Source organism: Pleurodeles waltl, chromosome 6 (assembly GCF_031143425.1).
Source record: "Pleurodeles waltl isolate 20211129_DDA chromosome 6, aPleWal1.hap1.20221129, whole genome shotgun sequence".
Taxonomy (NCBI): Eukaryota; Metazoa; Chordata; class Amphibia; order Caudata; family Salamandridae; genus Pleurodeles; species Pleurodeles waltl.
Genome location: NC_090445.1, coordinates 489,146,764 through 489,167,922, shown reverse-complemented (window position 1 = coordinate 489,167,922; position 21,159 = coordinate 489,146,764). Strand labels below are relative to the sequence as shown.

Below are 21,159 nucleotides of genomic sequence, written 5' to 3'. Positions count from 1 at the left end.
GTCGTCCCTTACCTACATTCGCCACCAGGGCAGGTTAGGAGGCTTACATCTTATTATGTCAAAAACACTTCGAGCCTCAGACTTGTGGATACCCTCATCCCCAGAGTCTGCGGAGTATGCCGCATGATGGGGCTACAGCATAGCTATGTGGGAGCTGGAGGACCGCCCTTACAACGACCCATGCCTCCCACCTTGGGGCGTTGGGTATCAATAAATGCCCGTGTCTACCACTGTACTTAGTGCTATCTTACCCATCCACTGTGGCAATATGCGATTATTGATACGGTTGTCTTCCAGATACATTTTGATATACTGCATTGTCTCCTGGAAGGCTGGTTGTTTTGATCAAAGTGTCATGTTTATTAATCATTAAAATGCAAAACTAAAGCTCTTAAAAAATATAAAAAAGCAGAATGCTCATATGATGAGAATGTTTACAACCTTAAAATCAGCCAACTAAAATGTCTTCCGGAGGTTAGACTCCAAATAGATTGGTAGAGCATTTGCCTGAAATGACTGTCAGAATGTATACAGAGGCTTGGAAATGCACAAGTGTCCGTTACAATAATAAAATAATAATAGTTTAGGAAACTATTAATGGGTGAGTGAAGCAACTGATGTCAGTAACACATCACTTCGAATAGTAGACCTCACTATAAATGCTTTTGCAAACAGCCAAGATGGGCTCCCTTTAAATATAATTAAAAAAGATCCTTAACGGTGGCCGGGTGTATTAACTGTGATACCATTTTAATACTTGAAGGTATGGGATGTCTTATCCAATAAACGATAACAGGAAAGGATCCACATCTCTGGAAGCCTTCAAACAAGTATTGGCAAAGCCAATGCGTCAGACCTTGCAAAGGTTGTACTGTTTTTTTAAATTTATTTTTGCAAGTGTATACAATTTAAATTAAAGGATTTCAAATAAAAGGTACAGACTCTGCCGTCTAAGGGTGGAAATAATTATGCTTTCTAAGAAAAATAAAATAATTGCAGCACTACGCACACCAGTCCAGTCATCGAAACACACTTTTTGTTTCGATAAATATGGTATGAACATGTGATCAATCAAAATGTTGTCATTCAAAGTGCAATACAGCTAATGGCTTAAGAGGGATTAACCATCGTCTCATAAACACGGTTTAAGTTGAGCCAGTGGTTACAGGTGGGATACACCAACACTCATTTTCGGGGAACGTCATTTTACTTATCCTCAACAGACTTTGACAGAGAGAAAAACACAAAGTGGGTAAAGAAGGAGGAAAAGAAAAGCATAAAAACAGTGATAAAGAAAGAAAGGAACAACGAGAAAGAACCTGAAGGAGTGAGGTAAAGAGTGTATGGTGGCGAAATAAAGTGACATGAGGTGGAATCAAGACCATGTGGCTATGGTATTCTGACCCCTGAGAGTCTATAGCACTGAACACAGGCTTCGGAGCAAATCTTTGGGCACCGGCAGTTATTCTTTTATAAATTAAACATTGCCCATTCATTATGCTGTTGTCAGCAGAAGAAAAATGTGAATAATACCTCAAAAAACCAATGGATGAAAAAGGCAGGAACAAAACCCCTTTTCTTATATGTGCATATTCCCCTTTACATATAGCTTATTTATTTTTTTATTACACGAGGCTTTCCAAACAAATAAGCTGTCTCTAGGCCAGACCTAACAAGGTAACTGTAGTAATCCAGAAGGCTATTGACTCCTTTTTGAGATACATCCCCTAGTTAATCTATTTTCAAAGATTATTCTTATGAAAATGCATAAATGGAATGATATCTCTTGTATTGCTCAGATGGTTTCAATCAGGGATCATCTACTATGCTTGGTGCAATGGCATTACGTCTTCTCACTTGCCACACTTTCAGTCATGTGGCTGGTTTGCTACTCTGTGATCTTATTGTTTTTCTCAAATCTTGCTTATCTTAATCATGATTTATTTTGAAAAAAATCCCTTAGTTGGGTTTCCTTGTGGGCTAATACATATCCCGGACAACTTACACCCAAATAAAAGGGTCCAGATTTCTAAAGCAGATTCATCTATTGTATCCCAAGACAGCCTTTCACACTGGAGGCAGAAACGTATGCATTGTCACTCCATATTTATCCTCTATGGGAGTGATCTTAATAGACCTTAGTGTGGTTTGTGGGCTTTCCACAGACTCATGGTGGTCTCAGAGCATTATGTAAGTCACCTGTTACTGTGTGGCCATACTCTGCTGGAATTACACGTGTTTGACATGCTGTCTAACTACAACACAAGGCTCTAAAATTAATAGAGCCCAAAGTCAAACTGTTACTTTTGGATAGTGCTCTTTTCGAGATCTTGGTCTACTGACGGAAACCAACTGGATCAAGTACAATGCTGTAAATATCTGGAACTGCTTTTCACAAAAAAATGGAACTGTGGTGTTCTATAAGCAACGAAACACCAATCAACACTAGCTACGTACCATTTAAAATATTAACATGGCGAGTAGCCTTTGCAGCTACTAATAGACATTTACTACTCTAAAGTATCTCCAATCTTGACATATGGTACCATTATAAGCTTTGGTAATATGCCATTCAGTAGCTATGTTAGAGGAACCACTTCGGAAGAACCTACTGATTTTACTCAACAGTACACTACTGGAAATAATAGGGCTGGACTACAATGTACGATCCATTTGAGCTATAATGCTACTGTTAACACTCTCACATATATTAATTTTGAGCACTTTGAGCAGAGCTAATTCATATACATTGGGTTGTCTTATTTACTGGACACTGATTACAGCTTTTTATGCTCACAAAGTAGAGACCTGTGCAGACACAGGCTTTCTCACAGATGCCCTTAAAACACTGACCCGATGTCAAAAGTATCTACTAAGCAAGATTTCCTGTGTAGATCTATTAAGTTCACCACTTACAACACAAAGTTAATCTTTTGAGTCTTTTAGAACACTTTTCTTTGAGGGCACAGCTTGGCATTGCTAATAGTCTGTTCAGCAAACAGGTCAGACTTGCAGCTTCCATACTGATACAGCCAAAGGTGATGCTTAATTATGTTGTTTTCTTCTAAGACAGCAGAGAGAACTACACAAAACTATTGCCAAACATGTTCTGTAAGAAAATGTCTGACCAATTGGCTTTTTGACTGCATGTTTTTTTTTTTAAATAAAGCAAGGCCTATTAGCTTTGCCAATGCCTAGACAAAGCACATATATGCATTTTTATTAATGAACCATTATTTTATTGTCCTACTACGTGACTGCTTGTGTTTCTCCCTATTGCGACTTTAACGCTATCACCACCAGTACCACCACCAATACAGCAATATCACTACCACTGATAAAACCCCCACCACCAATAAAACACCAACACCACTACCACCAATACTACATCACACCAATACCACATCAATACCACAAACACCAATACCCTGACAATCCCACACCTCCACTAATATCAGTACCACCAATACAATAGCCATCCAATACCACTACCACCAATAACAACTCCAAAAGCAATAACAACTCCAGTACCACCAACACAACCACCAATACCCCCACTGTTAGAAATGGGGTCTCTAGTTGGAAGAGGTATACACCCTTGTCCAAGTAGGGATCACAATCCCAGTCAGGGTAAATCACACACAATCCAAATTATCCTGTGCCCACCCTCTGGTAGCTTGGCACTGAGCAGTCAGACTTAACTTAGAAGGCAATGTGTAAATTATTTGTGCAATACATCATGCAATAACACAGTGAGAACACCAAAAGGTTACAAAAAATATAAGATATTTATCTGATTAATAATTTAAGGTCAAAACGATTAAGATTTGATAATCACAAGTTGAAACATCACGTTTGTAATGATAAGAAGAGTCTTTAGCTCTTAAAAGCAACAGTTGTCTCTTTCAAGCCCAAAGTACCTGGTTTGCGTCAAAATTACACACACAAAAAACGCAGAGGAGGAGATGTGTGGAAAAAGGTAGATGTGCATCGGATTTCGTGGCACACACAGACGATGCGTTGATTCTTTCCCACGTGGTAAGGGCTTTGCGTCGAATTCTGGTAAATCCTCTTTGTGATGCGGGGTCTTTTGACACCCAGGGACGATGCATGGAAATCCTGGGCATGTGGGACGAAGTGAAAACTGCTGCGTCAATTCGGTTGGTGATGCAGTGGAGTTTCTGCTGCATGGCTGGTGATGCATCAGTTTCTCTCGCAGGAAGTTGGGCTGCGTCGCTCCGGCGATGCGTCGATCCGGTGGGCTTTGCGTCGAAGTTCCGTTTGCAACATTGCTGCTGCGTTAATCTTCACTCGCGGAGCCGAGCTGCATCATACCGATGCAGTGATTTTCTCACCGCTGGACAGGCTGAACATCAATTCTGGCAGGCTGTGCATCGATTTTTGCAGCACAAGGAGTTTCTTTGCAGAGATGAAGTCTTTTTGGCCCTGAGACTTCAGGAAACAGGAGGCAAGCTCAATCCAAGCCCTTAGAGAGCACTTATCAGCAGAGCCAGAGGCCAGCAAGGCAGCATGGCAGCAGTCATTTACAGCAAAGCAGTCCAGGTGAATCCTTTGGGCAGCTACGCAACTTCTCTTGGCAGGTTGCAGGTTCTGGTGCAGAGTCTCTGTCCCAAGAAGTGTCTGAGTTGGTAGTGTCAGGGGCCCAGTTTATATACCCAAAAGTGCCTTTGAAGTGGGGGAAGACTTCAAAGAGTGGTTTTGAAGTGCACAAGGTCCCCTTTCAGTACAACTCTGTCTGCCCGGGTCCCAGCAGGGGGTCTGGAAGTCCATTGTGTTAGGGCAGTCCACTGTCCTTTGAAATGTAAGTGTCAGGCCCTCCACCCTCCCAGCCCAGTAAGACCCATTCAATATCCAGATTTGTGCAGGTGTGACTGAGCATCCTGTGTTTGTGGTTGTCTGGGTGAAATGAACAAGAGACCTGTCAACTAGCCCAGCCCAGACGTGGATTGGAGACAGGCTGTAAGGCACAGAAGGATTTTAAATGCAGAGAAATGCTCACTTTCTAAAAGTGGCATTTCTAAAATAGTAATATAAAATCCAACCTCACCAATAAGTAGGATGTTATATTACCATTCTGGCCATACTAAATATGACCTTGTTACCTCTTTCAGATCAGACTCTACCACTCAAACAGTATTTGAGGGTAGCCCTAATGCTATCCTATGAAAGGAGCATGCCTCACAGTAGTGGAAAACAAATTTAGGAGTTTTACACTACCAGGACATATAGAAAACACATGTTCATGTCCTGCCTTTTACCTACTTAGCACCCTGCCCTGTGGGTTACCTAGGGCCTACCTTAGGGGCTACTTTTAGGTAGCAAAAGGGGAGTTTTAAGGCTTGGCAAGTACTTTTAAATGCCAAGTCGAAGTGGCAGTGTACTGCACACACAGGCCTTGCAATGAAGACATGAGACATGGTCAAGGGGCTACTTGTGTGGCAGCATTTAATTTACAGGCCCTGGGCACATATAGTGCACTTTACTAGGGACTTACAAGTAAATTAAATATGTCAATCGGGTATGAGCCATTGTTGACATGTTTTAAGGAAGAGAGCATATGCACTTTAGCACTGGTTAGCAGTGCAACGCGCCTAGAGTCCTAAATCCAACAAAAATTAGGTCAGAAAAAGAGGCGGAGGAAGGCAAAACATTTGAGGGTGACCCTGCAGAAAGGCCATTTCCAACACCCACCAAAACCATCAACCCCATTATCATCACCACCAATCCCACCTCTAATACCACCGCCCCTCCAGCCTAACACATTGGTTTTGCTAATGTATGTTTTAAGAATTCTTGGCTACTACTCAATTGACCCCCTCCCATCTCTTCCCCGCATGTATACTGCTCAATGTGAATGGATTGATAACATACCAAGGGCCACATGTATGTACCTTTTTTCTCCTCGCAAACAGCCCGATTTGTAGAATCAGGCCATTTCCGACGAGAAAAAAGCATTTTGATATGTAAAGACTAATTTTTGCGTTTCGGTAATCTATTTGCCGAATTGCAAAAAGGGTTTGCGAGTCACAATTAGGAAGGGGCGTTCCCTTCCTAATTGCAAGTCGCAGTCCACGGTCCCAAAACAATCACAGTTAGCACCAGTCTCAAATTGGTGCTAACCCATTCGCAAATGGGGGACTCTTTCCTCTTTGTGAATGGATGCAAAAAAAAAAATTCAGAGCAGGCAGTGGTCTCAGGGACCATTGCCTGCTCTGAAAAAATGAAAAGAAAACTTTTTATTTTTGTTTTTGAAATGCATTCCGTTTTCCTTTAAGGAAAACTGGCAGCATTTAAAAGAAATACTGCTTTATTTAAAAGCAGTCACAGACGCGGTGGTCTGCTGACCCCAGCAGGCCACCATCACTGTGAGTGCCGCCATTCCCAATGGGGTCGCAAATTGCGACCTACCTCATGAATATCTATGAGGTAGGTCATTTGCGACCCCATTGTGAATCGCAAACAGTGTCATTGACATTGTTGTATATCAGGTTTTGCAACTCGTAAATTGCGAGTCGCTAAATCTCACAATTTGCGAGTCGCAAAACCTGATCTTCGTACATGTGGCCCCAAGTGCTTTAAAAATACTATTGCACAATGCAACACCTCACTTAATTTGACTCTTTTATCAGGTTAAACAATGATGTATAATAATGAATAAAGTATACCCAAATGTAATGTATTACATATAGTGTACAGTGATGAACTCGACCGTAAATCAATAGGTAAGTATATGTTTGCATCAACCTAATGAACTTATTGTCTTCCAGCGGTCTGGTTAAAAACATAATTCATAGCCACAAGGGAGCCCATAGGAAAGACTTGTCGGGCACCACAAGCACCACGTGCAAAGGAATGACACCCCAACAGAACAGAAACCCTTCTATCCATGCTGCGCAAAATCAACTGAGTGCAGCAGCACTTTAACTTTCATTAACATACAAATTATAAACATAAACGAATCCTTCCCAAACAGACAATAGTTTTACAGTAGCAACTTTCTACTCCTCAACAATATAACCTCTCAGCCCACCTGAATCTCCATTTGCACAACATGGCCTAAAACCCATGTTGCCTGCGTAGTGATGCAGCCCCATTAGTAAACCACACGCCCCAACACCCACAACAAACTAACACAGTAGAGAGAGAGTCCCCATCCTCATTAGCAAAACAGAGCAGCTAAGCCATCAACTTAGCAGAGAGGTGCACCCCCCCCCCTCCCCACCCCCAGTGCACAGCGCAATACAAGCAACCGGCCCATGGCCAAATGTTCTACCTTTAGAAATTAAACAGCATCATGAACTACAATTAAATAGATCACTGGACACATCCTTCATTACTACAGTGACATCACACTTGGAGCTGTTCTCACTATAGTGATATTACACTGGAATCTGACCTTTCTAAACTGATATCACACTGGGAGTAGCGCTATCTTTACTGACCACATTGTGAAACGGTGTTGTTTCGACATGTCTTGTTACCAATGGTTTGTAAACTCAGAGTTTACCGTTCAGACCTTTCCCACACACGAAGAAACGTGCACCTTTTCCGGCAAACACGCGCACTCGCTATTAAAATTGACGAGGGTACGTGTCAAGGGGAAGCACTGCCCTGCCTGGCACGGACAACAGCCCTTCTTTCTGGGCGCCCTATGCTTGAACGCCAAACGTCTCTCTGCCGCTGATGCGGCCCTGGACGGCGGCGCTCTCCCTACTTCTAAACAGCACGACTGCCTGTGAACGTGAACTCTTGTTCTCGTCTGTGTGACTTTCCCGCCCTTGCCAAGGGAGCAGTGGGTAACCGAAGGGATACATGAATGCGTGTGGGAAGGATGGAGCACTTACATTCAAAGCAAACAGGAGAAAATGCTTCCTTACTCACCACGGTTAATGAGTCCGCGAACTTCTCGGATAAGTCGAGGCCTTCACCTGCCTGTTACAAAAGTCCACCGCCACCACACCCGGCGATGCGCAGCCCTGCCCCTTATCTCTCCGGCGCACACGGCTGACTGCGGGCTGTGGCCTCATTCGAGCGCGAATTCTACCAGTTCTAGGGTCTGATAGTTCGCTGCATTGGCTTGAGAAGCAATTCGGTCATTCATTCATTCATTCACGCATTTCAGTAGCTGCTGCTCTCCACCACGTAGAGGCTGAGTCCCGTTATGTCCGAACACAGAAGGGACTGAGGCGGTTTCCTGTCACCTGCAAATGCTTCGTTTTCTGGCCAGGCCACGATCGGGTAATTCCAGATAATCTTAGAAACACAGGAATCCCCAGGGCTGGCTAATCGAGTGTACACACATTGCATGTGGCATTTATATTTTCAACGGCTGCGTTTTCTGCCTGTGTTTTTTTCTCTTTTTGTCTTTCTGAAACAGGAAATCAGCAAAGCCGCAGCGCTTAACTCTTGTTCCTCTCTCTGCTTCCAGTCTCTGAGCCAGATGGGTTAACTTGTAGTTACACTTTTTACAGCAGTAGCTATATTTTTTAAACTCATCCCACCCCAAGACGACCTCACCCAAAAGTAGTATAAATATTAACATTAAACCACACGAATTACATTTGGAAGAAAACTAGCGTCACAAAATATGTTTTGTTCCTTGATGATATTTAGAGCTGTTTCACATGAACCAAATTCAAAAGTGTAGAAGCAGCAGCACATTACATCCTGCCCGCCCTTGAAAACACGACATAATACTAAGCACCAAGATGTAAATTTGGTGGCATTTCTTGTGCTTAGTAGGCGAGATAATTGGAATGAGGAAAGAGAGTTCAATCCAAGTTTACTCATTTAGCTCAAGTGTTGGTTTTGAAGAAGATGTTGTATATATCTCAGTAGCCTTCGGTTTCATGAATTCACTGAATCCCAAGGCTGAGTAGTTTTAAATTCACTGCTTGGCTCTCTAACTGGTTAATGTTTTTTTCCTTTGTGTGTTTTTCACTCTGTTATTAAATGTCTAGTGTGAAAAAATAAGTGCTGGTTCCAAAAATGAGTGGTGGCCACTACTGGCAACCATTGCCTCAAATTAAGCAGTGGTGTTTTTTCTAGGTTTTGAGAGAATAAGTGGACTGTAATTGCATTGTGATGTGGTATTCTTTAAAGAGTTGTGTCTTTACCGCTTCCCTGAATTTGAGCAAGGTTGGTCCAGATATATATGGAGATGCCATCCCTGATTTTGCATGCATACTTAGAGAAGGCCTGTTGTATTGTTTTTACTCTTTTGCACTTCTAGGATGGGGTGATATTCCTCCTACCATTTTTCTGCAGAACTTTAATGAGGCATGCTTTGGCATGTAAGATGCTCTTAAGGGGACCAGTGTGAAGTCTAGTAGGCCGTGGAGCAAAGTGTTGTTATAGTACGAGAGCCTTATTTTCGAAGAGATTTCGGGCAGTAATGTTTTCTCTTTCTTTAGTAAAGAGAGGCGATTCAGGCCTTATTGTTTTTCTTGGCAAAGTGTTCCCTGAGGTTGAAGCAGGTGTCCAAGGTGAATCTGAGTGACTTGGCATTGGGTGAAAGTTGAGGTTTGAATCCGCCCAGGTTCTTTTCACTCAGTCAGGTTTGGAGTATTTGTTGTATTTGCCCAAAGCTCTTGCTATGGTCAAGAACTTGGGGTTGAAGCTTGATGTTGATCCATCATCAGTATCACAATTGAAGGTTGTTTCTCCTTTATTTAAAGGAATGTTCCATACCAGAATCAGGGTGACAGGAAATCATCAGCAATAATGATAACAGTTGGCTTTAGCCTCAATCATACTGATACTGATACCCTGTATTTGGGCTGCCAAACCTCAAATAGCCCAATTCAAATTAGCGGAGAATAGCGATTGTCATAGGTTTACTGCATTAAAGATCAGGATTGTATTAAGGACGAGGCTAGCATTATGCATAAACTTTTATTCACTCCTTCTGAGCAGCAAGGCCATTTAAAAGCTTTCCATAGAACTTTAACAACATCATAATAAAATGAAAGAATGTTCAGTCCCATATAAGGTGGGTGTCCTCCATTTTCTTCCTTTTTTGTTTGTTCTCCTCCGTCCTACATAAATGCGTCCTCACAAAAATCATCCCATTTTAAGACTCTCCAAAAATAAAACACAATAAGTAACCTTTCCTTTCTTTTTTCTTACCGCTAAGCATACAGCTGGACTGTTTCAACTACCATTGTCATATATTAATATACAAAAATACTTCATCCTTCCCCAACCGCTTCCATGGGAAGAGTGGGTGGGATAATGCTAGCTTCCTTGCCTTTAATAAAATTCGGATTCTTCATGCAGTAAACCTATAAGAATCTCCCTTTTACGTCAAGACAGGAGGCTAGCAATATGCATGTTTAAAGCCCCTTTAAAACACATTTCAAAACGTGATCAATAGATTTGAAGTAACATTTCCTAAATATTTCTGCAGAAGTCCAATCAACAGCTTTCATAATATCTTCTAAACTTCCACCCATCAAACCCATCAATTAAACCTTATTCGCCATGGTACCTCTTACAGAGTGAGCTGTAAATTTTTACACATCCACACCAGCTTCCTTCATCACAGCCTTCACCCATCTTGCGATAGTAGCATTAGCAACTGCTGAAAAAAGGTTTCACATATGAAGTTAACAGCTGGTCAACCCCTGCTGCTATCTTTTCTATCATTCTACTTTTATACTCCTTCAAGCACTATACAACACATAACTTAGGGAATTAGTAAAAGAATGGGTAAAAAATAGTTCCTGACATGGTCTTCGTGCATTTACACTCTTTAAACATCTCACCATTTGGTTGAAAAAACCTATGCAAATTTTCCAAGGCCTCCACATCTGATACTCTTCTGAAAGATATGAGAAAAAACAAAGTTATTAACTTCCACAAGAGTTCTCTCACCTGTAAATATTTATTGGCTGGCCAGTTCTCCACATTCCACAATACCTGATATTTCAACTTCTGTGGCCTCTTCAAATAAATCCTTTTTATCAACATACATGCTAAAACACTTTTGCCAATTGACGAACCCTGCTGTGATGCATGACCAGCAGCTATTTCTGATCTATAACAGTTCACTGTTTTATACGACATACCTTTTTCAAAAAATTCTGCCAAAAAATGTGCTTCCTGTACATCACCTGCCTCCATGGGATCCAAATGTTTCTCCATGCACCAACATGACCATATTTTCCATGCACCTCTGTACCTTTTTTTGGTGCCTGGTGCCCAAGAATCATCCAGCAAAACTGCAGCTGATCCCAAAAGGTCTGCAAGTCCTCCCAAACACCTGATATCTTCCATACTAGAAGGTTCAGAGAACCCGCTTCCACCAGCAGATGTTCCTCTCCATCTACACCTAACAACAAACCTTTGCAAGGCCTTATTAAAATTAGTTGTTCCACTGCCATTTCCCTTACCGTTGGAAACCAAGCTTGAGTCATTCAAAAGTGCGTTACCAACACTATCTGATATTTCTGCCGCCTCACCTGAATCAACACTCTCTGAATCATAGAGCACAGAGGAAAGGCATAACCTTTCACTCCCTTTCAATCCTGCATAAACGCATCCACTGCCAATGCTTCTGGGTCTGAGCTCCAACTCATATATTTTGGTAACTCAAAAGTTAGTCTGGACGCAAACAGATCTACCTCCAAAGGACCCATAAATTGTACTATCTTCTCAAAAATATCCTCCCTTCGTTTTCAGTCGCTGTACTCCCTCACTTACCTTGAACTCCAATCTGCTACCAAATTTTGAACTCCGCAGATATTCCACCTTCAGGTTTATTTTGTTCTCTAAACAGAATTCCAACATCTATTTTGATAATTCTGCCAAACTCCTGGACCTGGTTCCCCCTAACCTGTTTTTTTTTTCTAAAAATAATTTTTATTAAGTTTTCTGGTAAAGATTACAAACGCAGGGGGAAGTGTGTCAGAGATACAAGACAAATTGCACATATAACTCTGTGATTTGGGTAGAAAACAAATCATTGTCCATCTTGTAGGTCTGGAGTATGGTGGGCTGTAGGACAAATGGTCAGGATCCCTGTGGTTTACTATCGTTAACAATAGTAGCAGGTAACATACTTGATCAACAGACAAAGTGGAGGGAAACAAGGGTGAAAATGGGGGTTGAAGGACAATGGGGTGGGAGCAAGCGCATCCGCCCAACTTGTTTATGTACATCAGTCGTCACATTGTCCATTTTTAACAGAAGAGACCTGCCCCTCAAAATTGTCTTGAAACTCTATAAGGCAAATAGTCCTGCCTGTAATTCCAAGCAATTTTTGTGACTCTCCCTCTCTAAAAACATCCACACTCCTTCAGTTTCCTGACCTAAAGATTGTGGTCCCCAACCAGAGCTGCTTGCATCTGTCTCTAAGATAAAATCTGGTTTTGTACCAAAAAGTATACGTCCATTCCACACATCCACATTCTTCTTCCACCACATCAATTCCTCCTGTGCCTCCTGGGACAAAGGCACTAGGGCCCTCATTATGACCCTGGCGGTGAGTGATAAAGTGGCGGTAATACTGCCAACAGGCTGGCGGTAACTACCTTCAAATTATGACCATGGCGGTGATAACTCCCATAGACAGCCAATGTACCACACCAACCACCAGGGTGGAAACAACACTCACCATGGCGGTAGCCATCAACAGCCAGGCACAAGACAAAGTACTGCCCACCATATTAAGATGCTACAATCCGCCACGTTTTCTGGGGCAGTACCAATGCCATCAAAAGCCTGGCGGAAACGCATCACAGAAGAGAAAAGGCTCACCATCAGAGACACAGGGAAGAACAACGCCGCAATGGAACCCAAACCGCACGTCTTTCCGATGATCTCCTACGTTGTGCTCCACCTGGAACACCAACGTCGACGAAGACGACGACGGTGAGTACAGCTACCTACCACACAAGGGAGGGAGTGAGGAAAATGAGAGTGACACACACACGCACGACACACACCCGACACACACACACACCATACACACAACCAGCTGCACACGAAAAACAATTTGCACCCGATACACTGCAGAATAATGCATGGACAACAGGAATGCACCAAGGTGAATGTATTGCTATCAACAGTTAATAAATAATCAAATTGTCCGTGAAACAGATATGTACAAATGTACACAAAGGGACACTTCCCAGTCCAATGTTTAAAGGGCCCACATGGCCACAGGTCACAGTCCAAGGCCCAACTTGAATCCTGACTTTATCTGGATAGAACACTGCAGGGGCATCAGTTTGCAAGTGGGCAGGCACCTCAGGGGGGTGAGGGGTGGGGGCACCTCAGCCGAAGTTGGGAACAAGCCCACTGGTTCTGGAGGGGGCTCCATGCCAGTTTCTGTGTCCTGGGGAGTGCAAGGCCGCAGTCTCTCAGGTGGGTGACTTGCCCACTGGTTCTGGAGGGGGCTCCATGCCCATTTCTCACTGCTGGGGAGTACAAGGCTAAAGTCTCTCTAGTGGGTGACTTGCCCACTGGTTCTGGAGGGGGCTCCATGCCCATTTCTCTGTCCTGGGGAGTGCAAGGCCACAGTCTTTCTAGTGGGTGACTTGCCCACTGGTTCTAGAGGGGGCTCCATGCCCATTTCTCACTGCTGAGGAGTGCAAGGCCACAGTCTTTCTAGTGGGTGACTTGCCCACTGGTTCTAGAGGGGGCTCCATGCCCATTTCTCACTGCTGAGGAGTGCAAGGCCACAGTCTCTCTACTGGGTGACTTGCCCACTGGTTCTGGAAGGGTCCCCATGTCCATTTCTCACTGCTGAGGAGTGCAAGGCCACAGTCTCTCTAGTGGGTGACTTGCCCACTGGTTCTGGAGGGGGCTGCATGCCCATTTCTCACTGCTGGGGAGTGCAAGGCCACAGTCTCTCTAGTGGGTGACTTGCCCACTGGTCCTGGAGGGGGCCCCTCGTACAGCAGCCCCTGGAGGGTGGCCTACATGGCATCCGCTGGTGGTGATGGCTGCACGCTGGTGGTTGATGGCGGTGCCTCCTGGGCAGCCTCTGCTGGTGGTGATGGCTGCACGTTGGTGGCAGATGGACATGCCTCCTGAGCAGCCTCTGCAGGTGGTGATGGCTGCACGTTGGTGGCAGATGGAGGTGCCTCCTGAGCAGCCTCTGCAGGTGGTGATGGCTGCACTTCCTCAGCTGGCGGTGGGGGCCCCGTGACCACAAGTGTTGGGGGAGGTGTCACCCTGACAGCCTGCGCTGGAGTAGAGGGCTTCTTCCTCTCCATGACATGGGGCATGGAATCCTTACCCTTCCTCGAAGGGGTTGATGGCTTCTTCCCCTTCATGGCAGGTTGTGCGTGTTCCTTAGCCTTCCAGGCAGGAGTCGAGGGCTTCTTTTCCTTCAAAGCAGGAGGTGTGGGATCCTTCCCCTCTTTGGCTGGAGGTGTGGGATCCTTCCCCTTCTTGGCTGCTGGAGTGATATCCTTCACTGACTTTCCACCACGACTAGGTTGTGCCACCACTGTCCGTGTGGACTGTTTGGCTGAGGTGCTGGGCTGGATCGTTGGGACCCTGCTCTTACGGTCAGGACGGGGGGGAGAAGGAGGGAAGAGGTCAAGTTGGGCAAGGAAAAGCTTCTTAGAGACGGTGGGGTGGGAGGAGGGAGGACGGGTGGGGGTGGAGGTTGAGGGAGTGGTTGTAGGAGGTGTATGTCAGCTAGATTTGGGTGCAGGTACATGGACAGTATGCTGATGTGAGGTGAATGGCTGTTGGGTGTGTGAGTGCATGCGTTTGTGTCCTTTAGGAGGTGGGGGACAGACAGGGTGGGAGAGGACACAGGGGCCCTGTGCATGGATGTTTTGGAGGTGTCTGCTAGTGAGGTGTGTGGGCTGCTTGGTGTGGTGATGCTGGTGGTGGATGTTGGTGCAGTGCATGCAGATGTGAGTGTGGACATGACTGGGAGGGAGGTGGAGGAGGAGGAGACAGTGGAGGCAGTGGACGTGGTTGTGTTTGCAAATGTCTGGTGTTTGCGTGAGTGCTTGTGGGATGAAGTGTGGTGCCTGTGTTTGCCTGTGCCACTCTTGGGTATTGTCTTGTGTGCATGCCCGTCAGTATGTGTGCATGCGATGGGTTGGGGTTGAGGAGACTGGGACTGGGAAGTGGTAGTTGGTGGGGGGACAATGGCGGCCATCAGAGAGGAGGCCAGAGCCTCAATCGATCTCTATTGGGCCGCCAATCCACCGTGGATGCCCTCCAGGAATGCATTGCTGCATCTGGGATGCCAGCCCCTGGATGGCATTCACAATGGTTGATTGCCCTACAGAGATGGATCTCAGGAAGTCAATAGCCTCCTCACTCAGGGCAGCAGGGCTCACTCGGGCAGGGCTCACTCGGGCAGGGCCTGAGGTGCCTGGGGCCAAGGAGATGCCCACCCTCCTGAGTGAGCGGGCATGGGCAATTCGCTGAGGGGCTACTAGGAGGACGGTGCTGGTACAGGGTGGTGGCAGTACCTGCAGCTTGGGTGGTCACAGAGGTGTCCGTCACCACCAGGGAGCTCCCATCGGAGGAGGTTTCTGAGTCTGGCCCTCATTCCGACCCTGGCGGTTTCAAACCGCCAGGGTGGAGGGCAGAGGAAGCACCGCCAACAGGCTGGCGGTGCTTCCCGGGCCATTCTGACCGCGGCGGTAAAGCCGCGGTCAGAAAAGGGGAACCAGCGGTTTGCCGCCGGTTTTCCCCTGGCCCAGGGAATCCTCCATGGCGGCGCTGCTTGCAGCGCCGCCATGGGGATTCCGACCCCCTTCCCGCCAGCCTGTTCCTGGCGGTTTACACTGCCAGGAAGAGGCTGGTGGGAACAGGTGTCGTGGGGCCCCTGGGGGCCCCTGCACTGCCCATGCCGCTGGCATGGGCAGTGCAGGGGCCCCCTTACAGGGCCCCACAAAGATTTTCAGTGTCTGCTTTGCAGACACTGAAAATCGCGACGGGTGCCACTGCACCCGTCGCACCCCTGCAAATCCGCCGGCTCCATTCGGAGCCGGCTTCCTCTTTGCAGGGGCTTTCCCGCTGGGCCGGCGGGCGATCTTTTGGAGATCGCCCACCGGCCCAGCGGGAAAGTTGTAATGACCCCCGCGGTCATTTGACCGCGGTGCGGTCTTTTGGAGGTTTCCGCCTGGCGGGCGGCGCCCGCCGGGGTCGGAATGACCCCCTCTGTGTTTTCACCTCCTGTCCCCGCCATGGTGCTCCCCTCACCCTCTGTCCCACTGGATCCCTCAGCGTCGGTGGACTCTGCCTCCATGGTCCTGTGGGATGCAGCTTCCTCTGTCGCTGGTGCCCCTGCTTCTCCGCCAGATGATGCTAATGCACACATGGACAGGATGACAGAACAAAAAAGGGGGGAGAGAGAAAAAGGAAACACTGGGTCAATTACTGCACCAACACCACAGTTGGCATACACAGCACCGCCACACACAGGGATCAGGCTTAAGCACTATGCATTACACTGCCAGTGATTTGGCTAGATGCTAAGGCAAGATGAGGGCCACACACCGCCAACCGCACAACTCCTGGTACCCACAAAGCCCTGCCTGAAATGTAATGCTAACAAGCTAGGTTACCTGCATTTGCCATACACCCATTACCCTAGAGTTGACCCACACTGCAATGTCTGACCTGGCCTTAGGGGCACCCACTAACTCACATCCACCACCCTGAACCCACGCCACCTGCCAAATTTTAGAATAATACCCACTGTACTCACTCCCTTGTAGCTGCTGTGATTCCCTTAAGCATCCATCCAGCCCTGGGTAGGCCACCACCAGTATGCGGGCCATAAGGGGGATGAGGTTGCGACGGGCACCCCTTCCTCGTTGGGAGGCCATCCCCAGCTGGGCCTCCGCGGTCCTCCCTACCCAGCGTCTCAGGTCCTCCCACAGTTTCCGACAGTGGGTGCTCCGCCTGCCATAGACCCCCAGCGTCCGCACTTCCTTGGCGGCGGCACACCATAATCCCTTCTTTTGATGGGCGCTGACCTGCAGAGGTAATACAGACAGGAGAACACCATTAAACAAACAGTCCAGCCTGTCACACATATGGCCACCATTCCCGTTTCCATCACCATTGGCACACACATCGCCCGGTGCAGACCATGTACACCACCACAAGACATTCCCTCCACCCCCCAAGTGACACGATGCTTGCACACATATCTCCATGCATCCTTCCCACATGCATCGTGCCCAATGTGTACTCACCTGTTGGTCTGGAGGCCCATACAGCAGTCTGTACTGGGATAGGACCCCATCCACCAGTCACTCCATTTCCTCCGAAGTGAAGGCAGGGGCCCTTTCCCCGGTCACACAGGCTATGGTGGGTTCCAGACACAGCTTCACATGACATGCGGCCCCCCTCACCCAAAGTATTCTTATCACAAATCAAGTAAGTCAAAACTCAAGTGAGTAAAGTTCAAAAGAAACGCAATCTGAAATTCCACGCCAGTCTTTATAAAGTCCAATCCAGTCCAGAAGTTTATTGGATCATATCTTCAAATTTACAGCATTCTTCATGGAAATACACTCCGAGCCAACACGTGTTTCGTCATGGGAAAGTTCTTTAGTCCCAACGACTTCTTCAGGGCTCTACATTATAAGTAAATGATTTACATTAGAAACCCAAATCCTCAAACCGCAAAATGTTAAATTGTCATAATGCTATATATAAGTCCCCTTCATGCTAAAAGAAGAAGAAGAAAGAAAAGAGAAAATGACCCACAAGTAGTACGAGATGGAAAGTGATTCCCTTAGTTGTGAATTACCCCTTGACAGTATAAAACCAAATGCACACCCTCATCAATGATTCACCAATTCACCACGTGGAGATGGACAAAGTGCTACCAAGCACCAGCTTAGTCTACAGTATCCCAAATAACTAAAGTCCCATATATCACCGTAACTCACTCCTACAATCACCAAAACAAATACCAAATGCTAATGGCAAACAGCACCCAAAAGAACGCTTACCAAGTCAAATGTCAAATGAAATGTTAGTAGAAATTCAAAATTGCTTCAGACGATATGTAATGTTCTTAATATGGCTTATCAGTGCACCAACATATCTAATAAATAAAGAAGAACACCACCTCCAACTCAATAAATGATCCCTAGTCCCTAATTCAACAGCACCTCAATAGCTTACATCAAAATCCTTGGTTTTCATGTGCTCTGTAATTACGAGCTGTGTATTCCAAATCTATAAAATAAATGAAATGCCGAGTTTCAAGTCCACGTACATTATTAGTTAAAATTTCAAAAGACCAGACTATCCATAACCGTGTCTCCAATGTCCTTACCTGCATATATCATAAACGAACCAGGAACATCGTTTCCAAGCTACGGCAACGCTTCGTTGCGAGTACGCACCAGCGCGCCTCGCCTCAGCCACTGTTAAAACCATTTCCGGAGCGCGCGATCACCTCACATGATCAAAATCAAAAAAGGACTCTTGTTTGTTCTCAACATGGAAAAAAGGTTACGAAATGCCAAATCACACTAAGAAACGTGTGAATCAATTTCACGCACGAAGGCTGTATAAAGCGTTCCAACTATTAATGGCAATTTCTCTTCTACCGTCAAGATTTACTCTTTTACAGTTACATAGGACGAAAACTAAAGGCTGCCAGTGTGTCTGATACTATCCCGTTTTCCAAGCAAAATAGGCTCTCAGAATGGCATTTACACCAAATCATCTAACTTCAAGGATTATAGATTAATGATTTATATAGGATGAAGCTGAACAACGCTGGTGCAATTAGCACCACCGTGTTCCACCTAACAAAGAGAGAAAGAAGCTCATATCTTGTACATCAAGATGTACATTAAATAAAAAACACTACAATAATTAACGTTTACCGTTACAAAATGACAGATAATCTCCAACTAGATCAGTAAACATATGCCAATAAGCATCAACCATTGTTAGGCACATTAATCACTCAGGCTAAACAGCCAAATATTACCAAGCTGCTATATATTTTGACACAGATGACAAGAGAAATCAACCGATTGGGAGACAGACAATAGAAATGAGGTAGAAAAAAGATAGAAAAAAGATAGAAAATAATCAGCAAATTTTTTGTGATTCCCCTGACTTTTATAGTAACCACAAATAAAGTAGTACCTCAAGTATGAGAGTTTTGGTTCATAATGACAATAACTGTGTACATAAATTGAAGTAAACAAGCAAGCATTTTTCAACATGACTGGTAGTTAACAATTAATGTTGTCATTGATCACCCAAAAAGAACTCCAGCTCCCTGTCTGTGTTGAGGCCTGATTCCACAGCCTTTAATCTCATTATCCATATTGCCTCTTTCCTACGTAGCATTAATTCTCTATTACCCCCTCTTGGATTACGGGGAACATGTTCTAGTCCAAAAAATTCAAAATTCTTATGAATTGGTTGTGAGTTACATGATAAAATATGAGCAACTATTGGATATCTTACATCACCATTTTTAAGCATCCGAATATGTTCTCCAATCCTAACCCATAGTGGGCGTATTGTACTTCCTACATAAATACGGGTACATTTGCATCGTATTATGTACACAACGTGAGTGGTGTTACAGTTGATCATAGTACAAATTTTATAAGTTTTCCCCTCCAAGGAAAATTCTTTCATTCCATGACAAGCCCATCGACAAACTCCACAGCTACCACATTTAAAGAAACCCATCGTTTGTGCAGATAGCCAAGTTTTGTTGGATGTCCCAGTGGTAAATCTGGGACTCAAAATGTTCTTTAAAGTTCTCCCTCTCCGGTAAGTAGTAGGCACTCTTGCTGGTATTAGATTTCGGATTGACTCATCCTGTGACAATAAGTGCCAATGTTTAGCCACAAGTTTGACCATAATTAAAGAAGCATCATTGAAATCTGTTATAAGACGTACCTTATTAGATTCATCTAACATAGTCTTAGGTTTTTTACTTTTCAAGGTGTCAATCCTGTTAACATTTTTACTTCTCGATTTTGCCTTTTTAATCACTTTGTTGGAGTAACCACGTGCTTTAAATCTTTTGCCCATCTCATTCACATGATGCAAAAATTCGTCATCCAAACTACAATTTCGTCGTGCCCTCACCATTTCAACAAAAGGGATAGAAGCAATTTGATATCGTGGGTGTGCACTTTCCGCATGTAAGATTGAGTTACACGCCGTAGCTTTCCTGAAGAGTCAACTTTGGATCTTATTAGCTGCAATAAAAACCTCTACGTCTAGAAAAACAATCCTCTCTGCACTGTATTGATATGTAAATTTCACATTCATGGTATTGGAGTTTAAAAAGGAACAAAACTCCAACAACTTTTGTTCTCCACCAGTCCAAATCAGGAAGCAATCATCTATAAATCTGCCCCAAAAGAGAATATCAGTTTGCCATTGGGTAGAGTCAGAGCCCCAAACCCATTTGTGTTCGAACCAACCCATGAAAAGATTCGCATAGGAAGGTGAGAATTTGGAGCCCATTGCGACACCCCGTTTTTGTCTATACCAACCATTGTTAAATAGGAAGAAGTTGTTGTTAAGGATCAAGTCAGTCATCTCCAATAACATAACAGTGTGTTGCCAAAGGCTTGCTGATCTCTTGGTTAGAAAAAAACGAGTGGCTTCTAGTCCTAGCTCATGTTTAATGCAAGTATATAGGGAAACTACGTCAAGCGTTACTAATAACATATTCTTATGCCATTCTACATCATTCAAAATACTAAGAATATGGGTAGTGTCTTTAATAAAAGATGGGAGATTACAGACCATTGGTTGTAAAAAACAATCCACAAATTCCGAAAGTCTTTCGGTTGGACCTTGTAAACCTGAAACAATCGGTCTTCCAGGTGGAAAAGGCAGACCCTTATGAACCTTGGGTAATGTGTAAAGACATGGATATCTTGGATGAGTAACCTTTAAATATAAGTACTCGTCTCTACTCAGTAACCCTTCTTGTGGCCATATACAAAGTTTTTTGTTTATCACATCCCCTAGGTGGGGGATAGGGTTACCAGTAACACTCTCATAGCATGACAAATCATTTAGTTGTGACAAGATCTCATTGTCATAGTCTATCTTATTCATGAGAACAACATTTCCACCTTTGTCAGCTTGTCTAATGATCACATCTTTATCCTGTCTGAGATTCTCCAATGCCAATAATTCGTC

The 21,159-nt window shown here is 44.7% G+C and overlaps 1 protein-coding gene across 2 annotated transcripts in view; it reads right to left on the bottom strand.

The window, feature by feature from the left end:
• TRAF3IP3 (TRAF3 interacting protein 3) overlaps nucleotides 1-8,358 on the bottom strand; it is a 229,544-nt gene extending 221,186 nt beyond the window's left edge. The window contains exon 1 of one of the 2 annotated variants that reach the window (XM_069238632.1): nucleotides 7,903-8,358. The gene's annotated coding sequence lies outside the window, so the exon portion shown is untranslated. The remainder of the gene's footprint in view (nucleotides 1-7,902) is intronic. The other variant, XM_069238634.1, reaches the window with a different exon arrangement.
• Between the last annotated feature and the right edge of the window lie 12,801 nt (nucleotides 8,359-21,159).